At 34.4% G+C, this 19268-nt stretch overlaps 1 long non-coding RNA gene across 1 annotated transcript; it reads left to right on the top strand.

The window, feature by feature from the left end:
• Window positions 1-10740: 10740 nt before the first annotated feature.
• On the top strand, window positions 10741-13262 carry LOC130051068 (uncharacterized). The gene is made up of 3 exons (XR_008799480.1): window positions 10741-10898; window positions 12545-12713; window positions 13006-13262. It is a non-coding gene; the product is annotated as an uncharacterized LOC130051068 (long non-coding RNA).
• The last annotated feature ends 6006 nt before the right edge of the window (window positions 13263-19268 follow it).

Below are 19268 nucleotides of genomic sequence, written 5' to 3' on the forward strand. Positions count from 1 at the left end.
CTACATGAGAAGAAAAAATCGAACTTGACATTTAAATATATTGACGACGTTTTATCTATTAACGTTGATCATTTTCATTGTTATCTCTTTTCAATACACCCCTGTGAACTCGAAATAAAAGACATAGAGTCCAAATCATCAGCTCTATGAGAATCTTTTACTACTTCGGGGGAATTATATGACTGTTTCCACGTTCTACTGATAAACACCTTAATTAGCGACACATCAAACAAGACAAATCTTATTATATAGACAGATGTCAGAATTCTGTCCTTGTGTCTGTAATTCATAAAAGTCAAACTCGAAATCGCGTCAAATGCTAGAAGTGGTGTTAATCAAATGTGGATTCTAAAACATCATAAAGAACTTTTAGTAAACCTGAAATCGCAAAACTTTCCCCCATATAAATAACATCAAAATGTAAGACTTTACACGACCATTCCTCACCATCTCCTCACGAAAATATTAACAGCTGTGAAGGAGAAATTTCAAACTTATTGTGCGACTTTATATGCCAGAGGTGAGTATAAATGAAATGTGGATTCTAAACAAATTCTAAAGAAGATTTAGTAAACTTGAAATCGCAAAACTTTTTTCAAATCAACAACATCAAAACCTATGACTTTTCAAAACTTTGCATGACCATTCCTCACGATAAATTAAAGACTATACTTTTTGACATCATAGACAGTTGCTTATTCAACAGAAATGGAAAACGGAAATATTCATATCTAGTGATCAGTCATCCAAAACTTATTTTGTTAAACACCACTCTGATTTCACGCACAAGTGCTCTGAAGTTGAAATAAAAATATGCTAGAGTTCCTCATTGACAATATCTTCGTGGTCTTTAGTGATCAATTCTTCCAACAGTCCGTTGGAATACCCATGGGCACGAATTGTGTTCCTTTGTTAACTGACCGGTTTTTATATTTATATGAAGCAGAATTTATTCAAAAACGTCTATGTGAGACGTTTTGTCACTAATCAAGACACCGAGGTTCTGTATTTAGAACGTTTTAGAGTAAATGATTTGAGGTCCTCATTTTCAACTATGTCAACATCACCTGTAATGACATGTCCAGCTGGAATATAGTTGAAAGAAGATGAAGAACAAGAACACGTAGGTGGACTAAGTATAAGATAGTATGGGACAAGAACACGTAGTGGACTAAGTATAGGATGGCATGGGGCGTTATTTCTCGAGAAGTTACCTCCAATAATCAAACGACCTTCGATTAAATAGATGCAAAATACCTACCAGGAACTGTTGTTTTCGCGCCGGTAGTACCAGTGGTGGAATCTGAAATGATACAGCTTTAATCAATATTTGGCATATACATGTACATATACTGTTAGGTGTATAGTCATTTTGCTTTCGTATCAAAGACGAATAACCATTACAATTATAGCACTGCTGTGTAGTTGTTTCTAAAATGGTATTGTGAATTAGCCCATTGGACGAGTACGACGTGCCCTAATTTGCTCCTATAAAACCATCATAGTGTTTTAGTGAAAGGTGAAGAAAACGAACAGTGATCAATCCCATAACTCCTATCAGCAATACAAGATAGAGAGTTGTGCAAACACGGACACCTGAACACACCAGAGGTGGGATCAGGTGCCTAGTAGGAGTAAGCACCCCATGCCAACCGGTCACATCCGCCTTGATCCCTATATCCTGATCAAGTAAACGGAGTTATTCAGTGTGTCAAGAACGGCCTAACAATTGGTACGAAACAGATAACATTTGACCCAATGATAGGTTGTATTGGAAAACTAGATCGTTATCACAACCATAGGATTTGCGAAATGCTGACTTTAAACGAGACTGTCGGAATGCCTGCATCATCAACTTGCTTGTCAGTAACCTGTTTCGATATAAAAACTGACAACAAACAGAACAAGCACTTACGTATCGAATCAGTTGAGAGATATGAAAAACATATGCAATTGATTTTGGAATATTGCTACATGAATATGGGAAGTTGACAATGGAAAAGCTGAAATCATCCTTTTTATCGTAAAGTTGAATTCTTATTTTGCCATTGACGTTAATAGTTTGAATAATATATCTAAGTACAAAGCAGAAGTGTATATTATGTGGCGTCTTTTGAGTCCACAGGGTATATTAGATAGACATATGAATGTAAATAATCATCGATACGTAAGGGCCTCTTCTGCTTTTGATCAGTTTTTAAATCGAGTCAGGCTATCGACAAAGAAGTTAATGTTATAAGGGCTTCAACAGCCTCGTTTAAAGTCAGCAACTAGCAAATCCTATGGTTGATTTAGTTCCCCAATACAACCTATGATAGGTTTAAATGCTGTCTGACGTGTTTCATACCGATTGTTAGGTCGTTCTTGGCACACTGATTTTGACTATGGATTACCTCGTTTGTATGATCAAGATAAACGGTTCACGGCGGTTGTGACTGGTCGACAGTGGATGCTTAGTTCTCCTATACCCAAAGTACATGTTTTGCTTCTAATAATGCAAAGACGCCATTAAATCCATCAGAGGATATATTGAGTTCCGTATGGTCTCTATAATGACGCATACAGTTGTACTAGACTCCCGTAGTTTATGATACATGTTTCCAGATTAGTAGTACATTTCAATCGACGTCGGTGTCTGTATCCCCGAGGGTAGATGCTGTACCTGAATCACAAACTATTTCTTGAAGTATAAGGTCATTCAGCAATGTATTCCTTAGAGTCACAGGGTTTTGACAGGAAGGGTACCCAGCCCACAGTAATCCTCTTCTTTTCGCCAAGCGGATGATGTCGACTAATGAACAATCGCAACGCAAAGGGTTTTTATATAATCCCCTGAAATAGACAAAAATCATGTATTGACAGAAGAGACAAAGTTATAATACACATGTAACTATATGATATTTTGGGTGCTATGTGTGATTTCTACAAAATTCTATACTAGTCTGATAATATATCAAATGAATGCATAAATAGTTATCTATCGTCTATTAATTTAGAAACTGTACTGAGTGAGAACGATGCAAACTATTTTGAGCAGTTTCCATCTCTTGAGGAATGCACTGATGTTGTAAAAAATCTAAAAACGAACGGTCTTACAAACGAATTTTACCAATATTTTTGGAATTACATAAAAAAAGCCTAATTTACGAAGCGCTAAAAGTCATATTGATAATGGTCAAATGACTTTTTCACAGAGAACTGCTGTTATATCCCTCCTGTATAAAAAAGGAGATGAAACGAACCTTAAAAATATCGCCAATTAGTTTGACTAAAATTAAGTCCGTAATAACTCCAAGTGACTGAAAATTTTAAACCGTCTCTACTTTCATTTAACACAGTCATTTTCATCGGTGCCACTAACTACCCACATTGACATCATTATTATCAATCGCTAAACACCTGTGATAATGTGATTTAGATAAAAATAGACATAATAAGACATTTGTATATTTATAAAGACTTATTATTAGCATAATTTATGCACTATAATGAATCAATATTGATAAATATTAGAATTTGAATCTCTAAATCGTTATGAGTCCTTCCATCTCTTTTGGGTAATTAGTCATAACTACCGTTCATAGGGGGGGGGGGGGATTGTGAACGTACAGACGGTTTAAAAAATTCCAGTCACTTGGAGCTATTACGGACTTAATTTTATGAATTGGAGTAAGAAATTCATTTCAGAAATGATATTTTATGCTGCACATTCTATTTGATAGCTTGTTGCAATGCTCAAACACTCTGTGTAGTCGTATAGTGTCAGGGCCCAGCTAAAAGTCAACCAAAAAATAATAGGCATTTTTCCGAGTTCATTTCTGCATATCGTGGGAAGTATACGGAATTTCGGGATGAACTTTGGTAGTAATGTAGATTGATTATGTATGAATAAATTAAAATACAAAGTAAAATTTTATATCAATTAATTTATTGTTTTTACATCGGCTAACTTGGGTACCATATATTTAGAGTTCTATACCTTTACTCTTATATAGTAAATTCGACCCCAAGCGATGCAATTGCCTGTAGTTTTAGACGCATAATTTTGAATTTGACGTTTTCTTTGTTCACTTCCGGGGACGAACGAAATTGACGACCGAATAAATGATATGCGTATGTCAAATCTAGAAGTCGAGATATATCATTCCTGAAAGTTTCAAGACTCAATCTGAAACCGTTTATGAAAAAACGTTTGAACAAAATGACCTTTTAAAAACGATATATCGGACGTAATTAACGACCGGAAGTAAATATCGAAAAAAGAAAAGGAATTTAGTTAATTTTATGGTGCATCTTTCCTGAAAGTTTGATAAAAATCTGTCAAGTCATTTCCGAGAAATCGCGTGCACAAAATCGGGAAAAAACAACAACAACAATAATGATAATAATAATAATAATAACAACAAAAAAAGAGGACAAGGAACATAAGATTAAGAAAAAGGTCTTTATTTGGAAACGGAAGACCTTAATAAGAAAGAGAATAAAAACAATATGTTCCCAAACTTTGTTTGGGGAACATCATAATGATAATAATAAGAAACATAGTAAAAACAATGTTCCCAAACTTTGTTGGGAAACATAATAATAATGATAATGATAATGATAATGATAAGAAACAGAGTATAGCAGTGTGTTCCCAAACTTTGTTGTGGGAATATAATGGACAAAAAAGATGCGCAGTCTGGAATACATTGTATAGAAAGTTTTTTTAAAATTTGACCCACCAAAGCAATACAAAATAGACAGTTGGGCAAACACGGACCCTGGACACACCAGAGGTGGGATCAGGTGCCTAGGAAGAGTAAGCATCCCCTGTGTGATGTAAAACATCGATATTGCTTTTATTTTGGTACACGTTTCGTATGGAAAAGAGAAATATTAATCTCTATTGATCAGTCAATCAAGAAATCAATTTGTTCAACAGCACCCTGACTCAGCAAACACGTACTCTGAAGTTGATTTTAAAAAGATGTTGGATTGTCTCACTAATAATATATATCCGTAGTCTTTGGTGACCAGGTCTTACAACAGTCTGTTAGAATTCAAATGGACACAAATTATGCTCCTTTGTTAGCTGACCTGTTTTATATTCTCATGAAGTAGAATTTATTCAAAGGATTCTACATGACAGATACCATCTTTCCAGACCTTCCAATCGACATTTAGATATATTGTGAAGTCGAAATAAAAGACACCATATAGCCTTCTCCTTCTGTGTCGTACTTAGAAATTTTATTGAACATACATTTTAAAAGGAAACTAAGCACTCAACCTGATGACAAACACAATGACTTCAGCTTCTCCATGGTAAACCTTGATTTATATCTATTTAGCAGTATTCAATTATCACTTTTATTAGGTATCTATGTCCCTGAATTGAGTCGATGAGCAAGAGATTGTTATGCTTATGATAAATTTTTAAATCGAGGCAAAGTATTGGAAAACAGTTGATATTACAGGTGTCTCGACATCTCGATTAAAGTCAACATTTCGCAAATTATATGCTCTTCCAACGATCTAATTTACCAATACAATCTGCAGTTGAGTCAAATGATGTCTAATATGTTTCATATTAATTGTTAGGCCATTCTTTACACATTGGTGTTGACTACGGATCACTCCGCTTATAGATATATCGACGACGTTTTACCTATTAACAAAAATAACATTCATATATCGATTCGATATGATAGGCCTTCAACTCTACATTTAGATATATCGACGATGTTTTCCTATTAACAACATCACTTTCATTCATATGTCGATTCGATATTTCCACATGAACTTGAAATAAAAGAAGCACCACATATACCTCTACATATGCTTCGTACTTAGAGAGTTTATTGAAAATGGATCTTAACGGCAATCTGTTGACATACGGAATGATTTCAGCTTCTCCATCAACTTCCATAGGTACAAAACATGTAGCAGTATTCCATTATCACCTCCGTATAGTATTTATATACCTCAACTGATTCGATACCCAAAACCTTGTTCTCTTTATGATCTTTTTGATCAAGGTAGGTTTCTTACAAACAAGTTGAGATTACAGGAGTTTCAACAGTCTCGTTTAAAGTTTCTCAAATTCTATGCCCTTTATAACGATTTATTTAATTTACCAATACAATCCGCCGTTGAATCAAATTATGTCTAATGTTTTTTCATAATAATTGTTAGGCCATTCTCTACATACTGGTGGTGACTGGTTGATCAACGCTTCAATGATGAAATACATAATTTTCTAAAATGATTCAATACGTGAAAGCATGGTATTTTCTCTAAATTTGGCTTTAAACAAGTAGTTAAAATCAATCATGAACAATTTATCCATTTTCTAATAATAATAATTTCCACCAAACGTGTAGATAAAAAATTATCCAGTCAACTCGAAATAAAAATATCAATTGATCCTCTATCTGTGTTTTATGTATGAAGAGTTTACTTTATTGATTTGGGACGCTAATGGTAAACAAACATAAAAGATTTATGGTACATAGTGACCGGTCAACAGGGGATGCTTAGTCAGCCGATAGGGAATGCTTACCCTTCTTAAACACATGTTCCCATGTATGGTTTACCTAGGGGTCCATGTTTGTCCAACTCTTAATTTCGGATTGCTTATAATAGATATAAGATTCATCACTGTTTGACATTGTTCATTATCTTCACCCCTTCTGAATACAAATAATTATGTATATAGATATACTTACAGTGTCTCTAGCTTCGTCAATGAATCAAAGATTCATTTGGTAACGTTGCTATTTTATTTATCCCCAAATGTCTCAATCAAAAATATTTCCTGATTAACCTTAATTGATCAACACTCCCATGATGAAATATATAATTTTCTAAACTTATTCCATTTGCGTCAGCATGATATCTGCACTATATTTGTCTTTGAACAGGTAATTTAAATCCAGCATGAACGGTTTGTATATTTTCTAATAATAACATTTTCCTTTAAATGTGTTAATAAGAAATTACCCAGTGAACGCGACATAAAAGCATCACATAATTTTTTAACTGTGTTTTCTATCTGAATATCTCTCTTTATTGATTTGGGACGTTAATGATAAACGAACACATAAGGTTTATGGCAATTAAGAAAAATTAAGGCCCGTCACCATCAACTTCCTATATGTATATAGAAATATCCCATTATCGCCTGGGTATGGTATCTACGTTCCTCAACTGATTCGATAAACAAGCGCATTAGTGTTTGATTAATTTTGGTTTGTAATTTCGCTTTGACTCAAAACAATTTACCAACTTAAAGTTTATATAAATGCACAGGTGGCAACACCTTATAAGCAAATTTGCCCTATAACGTGAACCAGTGTTCAAAAGTGACTGTTGCATTAAATTTTCCTTATTCTTATTTTGCATGCAATGTAAATAAATATGCTCTTATTTTGCGTATATATCGAACACACCCCAAATCCTGTTTGGAACCTCTTTTTACTGTGCCTTAATTGGAACCTAACTTGATTGAACTTTAAACCAACAGCCCGTGCGGAATTCAGTTTGGACACGGCAGTCTAGCAGGATTGACGTTTTCAGACTTCTCTGCATATCAGTTTATATTGATCAACAAACCTTTTCCGATGCTATACAAGGCGTATACATGATACAGCATATGATCCAGCTTTTCTGAGGTAAGGTGTTTTATTTACTACTCAGCAGTTTGTCTATTGTTTTATGTTATTTTAACTGTCCTAAAACATCCAGTTACCGAGTTCCTTAGTGTTAACTTAATTCCATACATGTGATTTTCATTCGTTTGAAAATGGTACTAATTGAAACAAGTGTTCAGTGTATGGTGCAGTATTATAGTCATAAAGTATATTGTGTCCAATATCTGTAAATGCATAGCAATGCAGTGTAAAACTTCAATGTCTTTGTGAAGTCTTTCCAATAGACAAAAGTATAAATGTATTGTCTTAAACAGAAGACAAGTCGAGGATGTTATCTGCAAACAAGATAATTTTATGTGTGTATTTGTGTGTAATGTAACGCCACTCAGTGCGTATAAGTTATATATCACAGTTTATGGATGTGTATCAAAACAGATCCTCTCGATGTGGTCTACTACAGTTATCCTCATATAACCAGTGTATGCATGATGTGGAGAGTAATCGTATAGTACAAGGACAACCAAACCCACAGAGGTCTACGCTAATGAGCCAAGATCATAGACACTTGTGGAATTAGGATCATGTTCTTTATGAGATATTGTACATAATAAACTCTTTATATCTACATTGTGACTTTTTAATGTGTTAGCTTGATATGGTTACAGTCAGTTCGTCCATATGTGATAGTGACCAGTAAATTCCCAGAACTATAGTTGTTAGATTGTCATCTTTACATTTAGATATATCAACCACGTTTTATCTATTAACAAAATCATTTTCATTCATATATCGATTCCATATATTAAAAAAAAAGAAATGAAAAACACCACATATACCTCTACACCTGCTTCGTACTTAGATATTTTATTTAAAATAGATCTTATCGGCAAACTAATAAAACAAGGAGTGATTTGAACTTCTCCATTAACTTCCCATATCTACTTAACAGGTAGCAACTAGTCCATCATCAACTGTAAATAGTGTATATATCTACTCAACTGATTCGGAACGCAAAATCCTGTTCTCTTTATGATTCTTTTTTAAAGCAAGACGGGCTCCTTACAAAATTTCAAGAGTCTTGTTTAATGTTAGCATTTTGCAAATTATATGGTCGTTATGATGATCTAGTTTGCAAATACAACCTGTCATTGCCTCAAACAATGTTTGACGTGTTTCGTATCAATTGTTTTTGTACACACTGATTCTAACTACCCATTATTCTGTTTTCCTTCTCAAGATGTAGGACTCAGTTAGGATATGACCGGTCACAGGTATGATTACTCTTTCTAACCATCTTATCCCAACTCTGGTATACCCAGGGTCCTTATTTGTCGAACTCCTTTTTTTTGTATCCTTATTGGAAAGGTGAAGATAACGAACAATGATCGATCTCATAACTCATATAAGCGGGTCACACTCGCCGTGAGCCCTATATCCTAATCAGGTAAACAAAGTTATCCGTCGTCAAAATAAGTGTGCCAAGAACGGCCTAACAATCGGCATGAAACACGTCCGACAGCATATGACCCAATGATAGGTTGTATTGACGAACTAGATCGTTATAACGACCATAGAAATTGGGAAATGCTCACTTCAATCGAGACTGTTGAAACCCCTGTACCATCACCTTGTTTGCCAATACATTGCCTTGCTTTAATAACTGACCACACGCAAAACAAGCCTTTGCTTCAGTTGAGAGATATGAACACCATATGCAGGTGATTCTGGAATATTGTTACATAAATATGGGAAGTTGACGATGGAGAAGCTGAGATCATCCTCTTTGTCATACAGTTGAATTGTCAGTTTGTCGTTAAAGCTGACATGAATTAATAAATCTAGTGTAATTCTATGGATCCGCCATATTTCTGTGATAATCCGCCATATTAGTTTGATATTCTGTCGTTATATGTATCAGTTTCGCATGGTATACAATGTATAAGGGGACGGGTTTCACTACGCTTCACGTCACATCAGTGTCTTCGATTTACCTGTGCGAGTAGCTTCGACAGGTAACAAGTACATCTCCGATACTAAATTATAGGACATTAACCCCTTCTCTACCGTACCGGTCAATTTGACCGGTGGCGCGTAAAAACGGGACAGCGCAAAAGGAGTGCCTCTAAATCTTTCAAACTACGGTCATAAGATATATGATCTATATATCATATTTTTGGAAATTTTCTCTTTTTTTTAACTATGTAAAAATCAGTTAAGTAAATAAAGCTATTAAATTAATAAAAGCATTTAAAGCGAAAGATGGCTTCGTCTAAATATGACGCAACACTTTGTCGCAAGGCCATTTTCCCCCTCGATACGATTTTTTTAATCTCCCGTATGAATGCACTATTTTTTATATTTTTGAAAAGCATATATTTCCTGCTTTCAGAACATATAAAAATTATTTCTAATGCCTGGCAAAGTTACAAGAAAATAGCTATTTTTTGCACATGTACGCTTTCTTACAATTTTATTTCGCAATGTTTAAACAGATCGACGTTTTACCAATATTCATATATGGAAATAGGGAAAAGTAAATACAGCCTGTAAAAGTACAGGAAATTTTCTTTTTGATGGGCCCTAATTCGTGTTGTAATTCTTGTTAGTTTCTATATTACGATAAAATGAAATTGGGACATGCTGCGCGGTTTTCTTTAAAATTAGCGATAAAACGTCGGTGCTGAAAGCGGTCGACGCGCATCGCACAATAAAGTAGTGAAAACTATTTGTATTGTCCTCTGTTGGTAATATGAGTACTTTTTGATACACTAAAACAATATACATATATGTATGAAATAATCAGTCAGGTATTCTCTGCTTTAAAAAAAAAGAAGTATAAAAACCATTATTGGTAAATAACAGTTTCACCACCTACTTGCATTGTAACTTCATAAAACATCTAATGAGAATGTTACGTCGGTAGAGTGAATAAAAAAATACTTCAAATTCAGATATAAACGTTATGTAATATTTATTCGGTATAGAAATAATTTTTTTCTGCCAAACAAAGAAAACAAAAAGACCAGTCTGCAAATTGTATATATAATACTTTTTCCTCCGTGATCCGGATCGCGGCCGCGGGGTTTTCTGAAAGTGTCCACGGACAGCACACGTGTTTCCGTTTCAACGAAAACAACAACACAACAAATGCTTGTATTGTATTTTACATCTTGAAACGACCTGATGTCAGATGAAGAAGTCTGAAGATACCTTGGATATCCTGTTGCAGGATGACCCAAACGATCATGCATTCAGTATAAACATGTAAGTTGATGTAGCCACATAGGCCGACTAGAAGAAAAAAACGTTCGCGGTTATGTCATGTTATGAATAATGCACGATTAATATATTAACCGCGATTTGATGCCATAATTTGTCGTTTCATGAAAGAAAATATTTATATTTTATGATATCTAAACCAAGTGTATAACACCCAATTGTTTATTAAGAGCTGAACATATCTGACATCAATTAATCTGTCCTGGCCCGGCATTAATCAGTCTGACTCCCCCCACCTTTTGGTATCTCCTCACCTGACGCGCGAGTGTAAGAAGAGGGTGGATTTAGTGTACGATGAGAAAAGGGTGGAATGGTTTTAATCAGACTGGGCATTCATGACCATTGGTGCGGAGGCTATTTTCCAAGATTTTCTATGTTTATAAATTTTTTTATCTTTCTATGAAAAGAAAACACAATGTGTTAGGAAAGCCTATATTGTATTATTGTATTATCGTAATAATATAATTTATTACCGTAATTTGAGGTTTTTCTTCATATTGTAACAGAAATAAAAACAAAATGTGTGTTTGGGACAAAAGGTGTAGGGGGGGGGGGGGGTAACATCAATCAAAATCTGGTTATGACAGGCTATGGAAAAAGCATTTAATTATATGATCCATACTATTAGTTACACAGTTAGTTAGTGACCTGATACGGAAAAATACATGGTGTGAAAAGAAAACCCGTATCGGGGAGGCGAAGACGAGCCCGATACGGGTTTTCTTTTCACACCATGTATTTTTCCGTATCAGGTCACTAACTAACTGTGTAACGAATTTATCACGTCGAAGACCTCTAACTGTATATGTGGGGGTCTATATCATACAACTTAGTCAAATGTCTTTCCTTTTGACACGGCTGCAAGTCGAACCCGACGATAAATAAAATTACTCACCCAATACGGATTTTACTCGCATGATACGTTTTTTTTCACGGAGTCATGTGACCAAGATCTGACCAATTAGATTTCAACAATTTTGTCTGAGGCGTGATAAATGCTGGTGTGCTATGAGCTGATGGGCATGTGCCCACTTCTTGCTTAGATTTTCTCTAATTTCGAGTAAATCCACACCCCATCAGAGTAGTACCATGCCAGGGGATTTAGACACTGTGTACAATGAAGAACCAATTCAATTCTACTTTAAATCTGAGGCCATTCAATTTCCCTCAGAGGCACAATATTTTCGCTGGACACTGTATATTTTAACTTGAATTTCTTCAGTATTTGCTCCCATTGTATATGTTGGGCATAATGCTAACACCTCCATGATGTATAGTGTTGTTTTTTTCAATACGCACTCTGCTACACTCCCAAAGAATAATAAAATATTCCATTCATTTGATTTCTAACATATGTATGTAAAACGTATACGGTACCAATTTTGATGCACCAGATGCGCATTTCGACAAATAATGTCTCTTCAGTGATGCTCAACCGAAATCTTTGAAATCCGAAATAACTATGTATGTAATCCCTTACCAAATAGCACTTCAAATATAGGACATCTCTATCTTTAAATAAATATGATCAGTACTTTCGTGCGAAACTGTCCCTTACTATCATGAAGTTTATATTCTGCTTTAAAACACAAACCAATAATTCTTAATTGTATTTTTTCATCTTTAAAAAGGTTATTGACATCCCAATATTTAGTGGGAAGCTTCCGGGTATCTTCCACTAGTGACAGTCTACTGGCAAATCCAGACATGCATTGGAAGTATGTTGATGTGGAGGACAAAGGGACACCTGATCCAAGAACTGTGGCATTTCATTCCGAGTGACAACCTGGCATGCAGTTGGTATGACTCTTTGAGGTTGAATATAGAGTTAAATCCGTATACATTTAGTTAACATTCAACTGAATCCAGATAATACATTCACAAATGGAATCATGGCATTATGGTACACTGGTATGCGTGTACCATTTTACTGTTTATCGTTGCATTACTAGGTATCACATGCATACAAAAAGAGACAAAACACGGAAAATCATTATTCTGTTTCTTATTATAAGGTATGATAAGTGTTTTAAATGCTGACAAATATGGTATGATGGCCAATACTGATTTTATTTGCATTTTTTATTTTCAGATATGGGACCTGATTATTCAGAGAATTGCAGATTTTATGAAGCTGTTTTTTGACAGAAGATTTGGTTTTCTCCATCTGTGTTGCCACCAACCATTATGCTGTGATGGTCATATCTAGGGGGAAGGCTTGTCATATGCTTCCCAAGGAAGTTCGAAGCCTCTCACTGAAGAGGAAATGTACAGGTATTACTAGTTTTAAAGTACCTATATTGTGACAGTGATTTCCAGTTTAAAACGAATAATAAAATGCATTTTATAAGATTACCTTTACCAAAATTAATCTGGCTGTGCATCTAACACATTTATTAAAGATAAAATTTTACAAGTAATTAAACGCATAATTTTCAGAGGGCCTTGATTATAGAAAAACATTTACAGAGCCAATTGAGTATTCAAAAGCTCTGAGAATACATCAGTATATTGGGGCTAAGTATAAACAATCTCTCTTTTTTTCCTTCAGATTTTTGGGCATTATCTTATACATGTCTGCTGAGAAGTTCCAGTCGATAGACAGATATTGGTCAACGCATGCCCCTATCGGAACAACCTAATATCAAGAATTATGTCTAGAAATATGTTTTAAGAGGTTGACTATAAGAAGAACAATTTTTATTAAATATAATGCAAGTACATTTAAATTTAGTGATTGAAAGTAAGTACTTGAAAATTCGTATACATGTACAATGAACTTGGGGAGGAAAAACGGGCATTATTTTCGCATAGCATTTGATATCATAATGGTGTTGTTGCTTAGCAACCAAATCTATTTGAATATAAAAAAAAATGATTTTTTTTTTTAGATTTTAACAGGAAAGATCTTTGTTTTAATGTTGCAATATTTATACTATTTAGTGGGATACAATGGCAAAACGTCATATTATTAGAAAATGATGAATATGTATATGAAGTACGAAATTTTCATTTTATGACCTTTGACCTTAATTCTCTTCATTATATTTTTTGTTAAAAACCTTTTAAAATGATTGAGATCTACTCAAAGATTATATTTTTAAAATAATGTTACATTTACTAATCATCATGCAATGTAACTATGTTTAAATTGTGTCGAATGGATGTAGAAAGGCAAATTATGGTCAAAATTACACCATGAGTGTCGTAACTTAGCAACCAAAAATATTTGTTTGTCAATAAAATTGATTAATTTGATTGTGATGTTTTTGTAGTATTTTAAAAGACATATCAGCTCATACATTTAGAATTTCCTATTTTTGACTCGAATCCAGTGAGAGGGGTCGTAATATATATATTCCAGAGAAAAAAGATTGCAAAAATGTGCACTTAAATGACCTTTGACCTCGTAGAACTCTTTGGGGTCATGGGATAACATGACAAACTTTATGAAAAAAATGTTCCCTGTCCAATTCGTAACAAAATTATATATCACATGCCTACCTAAAATCGTGATACATGCAGATGTAACTCGATTTAAAAATATTGTCATTTAGTCTTTAAAAACCTCTAAAATGTGCCGGTAGAGAAAGGGTTAAGAAAAAATGAAATCACGTTTTGGAACACCACACAGTGCTCAAAATTATAGTAAACATACCGTACAGTGGTAAATCATTCTAACAGCTTTGAATAAATATGCATGTGTATATAGAATGCCTTTTCTTTACGTGAATGTGGGTACATTTGCTGTCAATATGTAAAAACTATACAAAAACGCAGAGGAATATTTCATGTATTATCTATTGATAAAATAAAATAAGCAAAGTATATATATATATACAATTCACAATTACTTTAAGTAAAAGGCAAATACATAAATACTACTGTACTTATAAACATGACATGTATGCTTGCCAAGCAAACGCGTAGAATGCGGACGACTGTTTACTTGGGTCTACTCGTAATATCTGTAAAGGACAGCAGATGTACGTGTACACCCGTCGAACTACTCTAAGTAGTTGTAAAACTCCCTTTATTTGCATAATCCATGAAACAAAACGATAAACTCAATTTGCATTCCAACAGTAAATACCATTCTCTATTGTACAGAATGCGATACACTTAGCCCGTGCCGATCAGTTATCTTCAACCAGGGGAAGCATGATTTACTGGTAGGAATATTGTGGATTTTTAAAAATTAGGAAATCATTTAGGTACATAAATTAGTTATGCATATAAGAGAGAGAGAGAGAGAGAGAGAGAGAGAGAGAGAGAGAGAGAGAGAGTATAAAGATAATCTAATATTTTCGGTAGGTGCACATCTCCGATACCTGTTGAATAGATGCCGTGTTTGACAGAGTGGTTTTTTTGTGTGGCGAATATACCTTGTGGATTATATATTATGCATATGGCCTGCACCTTTATTTTGCAAGAAATGATATAAATAATCTATGTTATGCTCTTTGCTTATTCCATTCTATCAGTATGTTAATGGCAAATGATTTATCCGCATTTATTTTATAAAAAAAACTGCAAATACTTGCATGCACTGGCAAGTATGCAAGAACAGCTTTTTTTGTTTTTGTTTTTTTTGTTTTTGCTTTTTTGTCTAACTTATCTAAACTTCCAGAATGTTTGCATTGTTATTCAATAAATATTTTGTAATTTTGAGCAAAGCATAATGTTTTCAAATGTGATTTTATGTGTCTCTCATTCCCTATATATTACTATCGGAGATGTGCACTGGTCAAATCCACCTAGAAAAATCACTCAGGTGTGACAATCACATTTGGGGTATACAGTATCCGTAACGTTATTCTTAACATTCCTATCGTGTTCTATCGTGCGTGTATCCTGTCGTATCGTGCGTGTAAAATATCGTATCGTGCGTGTATTCTATCCTATCGTGTATCAGGTTTTCTGTTTTCTATCGTGTTTTGCGTTTATCAGGTCTATCGTGTATCGTATTTTGCGTGTATCAGGTTTTCCGTTAATCGTGAAAATCGTTTATCGTGTAGCTTCGGAAACTATCGGGATCGTATATTAAATCTAATGAAAAAGTAAGATACTTTCCGAAAGTTTTATTCGTTTTGTTAAAGAAGCAATTTTTAGGAATCGAGGAAAGACAACTTATATTTGAAGGAGAACATAAAGCTGTCGATTTTAAGACAGAAAAAGAGCTTGATGTCTGTCCAGAGAGGGCAAAAATTTATCGCAATTTCATTCTAAGTAGTCTGGAAAGTAGGCAGTGGTTTGTCGAGCAAACGGGGACAGTAAAACTGAAAGCTCCTTCATCTGGAGTTCATAAACATTTCCTTGTCTAGAAACAATTATTTGTAATTAACACTAACAGAGAAATAGGAAGTTCCGATCTGAAAAGAAAAATCAGTAAATTATATTGTTTATTACAAAAAGTTTAATGATGGTTCTTTTTATTCCGATTTTGTTCACCTGTATTCAACTTATATATCAACTACTGAACTTGTGCGCGTTCTTATCTATCTGATTTTGTGTATCAACCGTGTTTTGACAGTAAATATTATCAGGGACATTGTATTTCACACATTTAGAAGATTGTTTTAAAAGAGTGCAAGGGTATATTACGTCTCACAAAATTCCGCTCAATTGGGCACGATTCAGCTGTCATCGTTTTCTTATTATTATTTGTACATGTACACATATACCAAAAGTCGTACATGTAGATACTGGAAATGTATGCTGGTTTTGATGTTTATTTGAATTTTTTACATGCTAAACACAAACATTTTAAAGCGTCTCTAAATTGCGACTTTAAATCAAGCCGGGTTTCGTATATGTTTTTAATAGTTTATTTATTTTTTGTTAACAAAATATCAATTCATATAAATATTGTTCCATTACTTATGACTATCAATTATCACTCATAGTGTAGAAATATCTAGCATATGAGCATATGGTGTAGTGCAGTTGATTGTATTTAAAGTGGTCATTATGAAAATAATTGTAGTTGTTGAATGAGCGGTGAACTCAGAGTTTGATGCAAAATACCCCCCCTCCTCGCTACACACAAAATATTACTTAGTTTTATTTGATATCCAAGATAGTAGACATTAGAATAAGAGAGCTATTGAAGCATGACATCACTACAGTATATTACATTTTGTTAATTCCCTGTTTAATTGCTAAACGCTTGGCATCAAGTGTGAATGCCACGGGTCCTCGGAGACGACCTTAAAAACAGACACCCCGTGTCACGGTAGGTGTGGCATGCTAAAAAACCCTCACTGCTCAATGGCCGTAAAATTTTGCCGAGCATAAGCCTAAATTTAAAAGTTCTTCACTGGTCATGGTGACGTCTCCATATGAGTGAAATATTCTCGAACGAGACGTTAAGCAAGATAAAAATCAATCACTCCCTATATGATTCATATATTAAACATTCAAGGTTACAATATACGTTTTAGAATCATTGGCTGAGAAAATTCATATATATATATCAAATAATGAATTCAATACCGTATATAGTTTAGCTTCCGGATTTTAGTTGTAATGACGTTAAAAAAACATAAATAGAATTGTACGAAAATAAGAAATAAACGTACAACCTTGGATAAATAAATTATAGCTTTAGGTATATATTGAGTATTGAAATCCTTCAATATTATTATCAATAAAATGTTATTATTTTGTACGTATCAAACTTTCGTTCTGCCTAAATTGTTTCTAAATTTACAACATTTCTATCACGTTTTCCGTTTATCGTGAAGATTGTATATCGTGTTTTGCGTTTATCAGGTCTGTCGTGAAGATCGTTTATCAGGTTTTGCGTTTATCAGGTTTATCGTGTATCCTATAGTATCGTGCATGTATCCTATCCTATCATGCGTGTATCGTATTATATCGTTTATCATGTCAAGAATAACGTTGCGGGTACCGTATACGGGTAGAGTAAATTAGGCTACCTGAGAGAAATATGGCGGATAAGATGAGAAAGGTGTACGTATTTATTAATTCATGTCAGCTTTAATATCTACTTTCAATAAGATATCTAAGAATGAAGCAGACGTGGACGACTCTGTGGTGCCTTTTATTTCTAGCTCACATGGATATATCGAATCGCTCTATGGCTGAAAGTTATTATTGTTAATAGAAAAAACGTTGTCGATATACAGTGTATCTAAAGGTCCAAGCGCATTTAAAACAACCCAAGAGAATCTGAGAATATTAACACATATTATTAGAATTGATAAAATTATGCCTTTTCTTTTGTTTAGCTTATCAAATCATTGGAAAACTTCAAAACCTTATATTAAAAACGCTAATTTAATCAAAAATTGATAAAAACACAAACTTACTCTAAGGACTACAGAAACTCGGAGTCAACACAAAACATCCAACAATATAAGTAACGTAGATTACAGGAAACACAACATAGATTACCAGATTATCATTTAGCAATTAAATACTGCCACCGTGTCCATTTAAGTCAGCTCTTCTCACATTATATGATCGTTGCAACGATGCAGTTTGCCAACTCCCCCTAGGGATCTTATTCCACCTCTGATGTGTCCAGAGGGTCCGTGTTGCCCAACTATCTATTTTGTATTGCTTATAATAGTTTTGAGATTGATTACTGTTCGTTATCTTCACCTTCCAACCTATCATTAGGTCAAATGCTATCTGACTTGTTTCATATCGATTGTTAAAACGTTCTTGGTACACTGATTTTAACTACAGATAACTACATTTACTTGATGAAGATATAGGGCTCACCACGGGTATGACCGATCGACAGGGGATGTTTACTCCTCATAGACACCTGATCCCACCTCTGGTACATCTCGGCGTCCGCATTTGCCCAACCCTCTATTTGTATTGCTTACAGGAATTATGAGATCGGCCTGACGTGTTTCATGCCGATTGCTAGGCCGTTCTTGGCACACTGATATTGACTACGGACAACTCCATTTACCTGATCAAGGTATAGGGCTCAAGGCGGATGTGACCGGCCGACAGGGGATACTTACTCCTCCCAGACACCAGATCCCATCTCTAGCATAGCAAGGGGTCTGTCTTTGCCCAACTCTATTTTTATTGCTAATAGGAGGTATGAGATTGATCAATGTTCGTTATCTTCACCTTTCATCACTGTTCGTTATCTTCACCTTTCATTAATGGCGTGTAGTAAAACTTTATGATCAATTCGTTCATCCGACACCATTGTCAATGTTCTAATTATCGTTGATTTACTGATTGTATATCGTTTAACGATATCAAGAATTTTTCACTGGTGAAAGTTTTGATAATAACTGATATTTTTGCAGTTGGTACTGAACATGTATGTTGGTGCTGAGAATTACTGACATTTACTGTGGT

This window comes from Ostrea edulis, chromosome 10, assembly GCF_947568905.1.
Source record: "Ostrea edulis chromosome 10, xbOstEdul1.1, whole genome shotgun sequence".
NCBI lineage: Eukaryota > Metazoa > Mollusca > Bivalvia > Ostreida > Ostreidae > Ostrea > Ostrea edulis.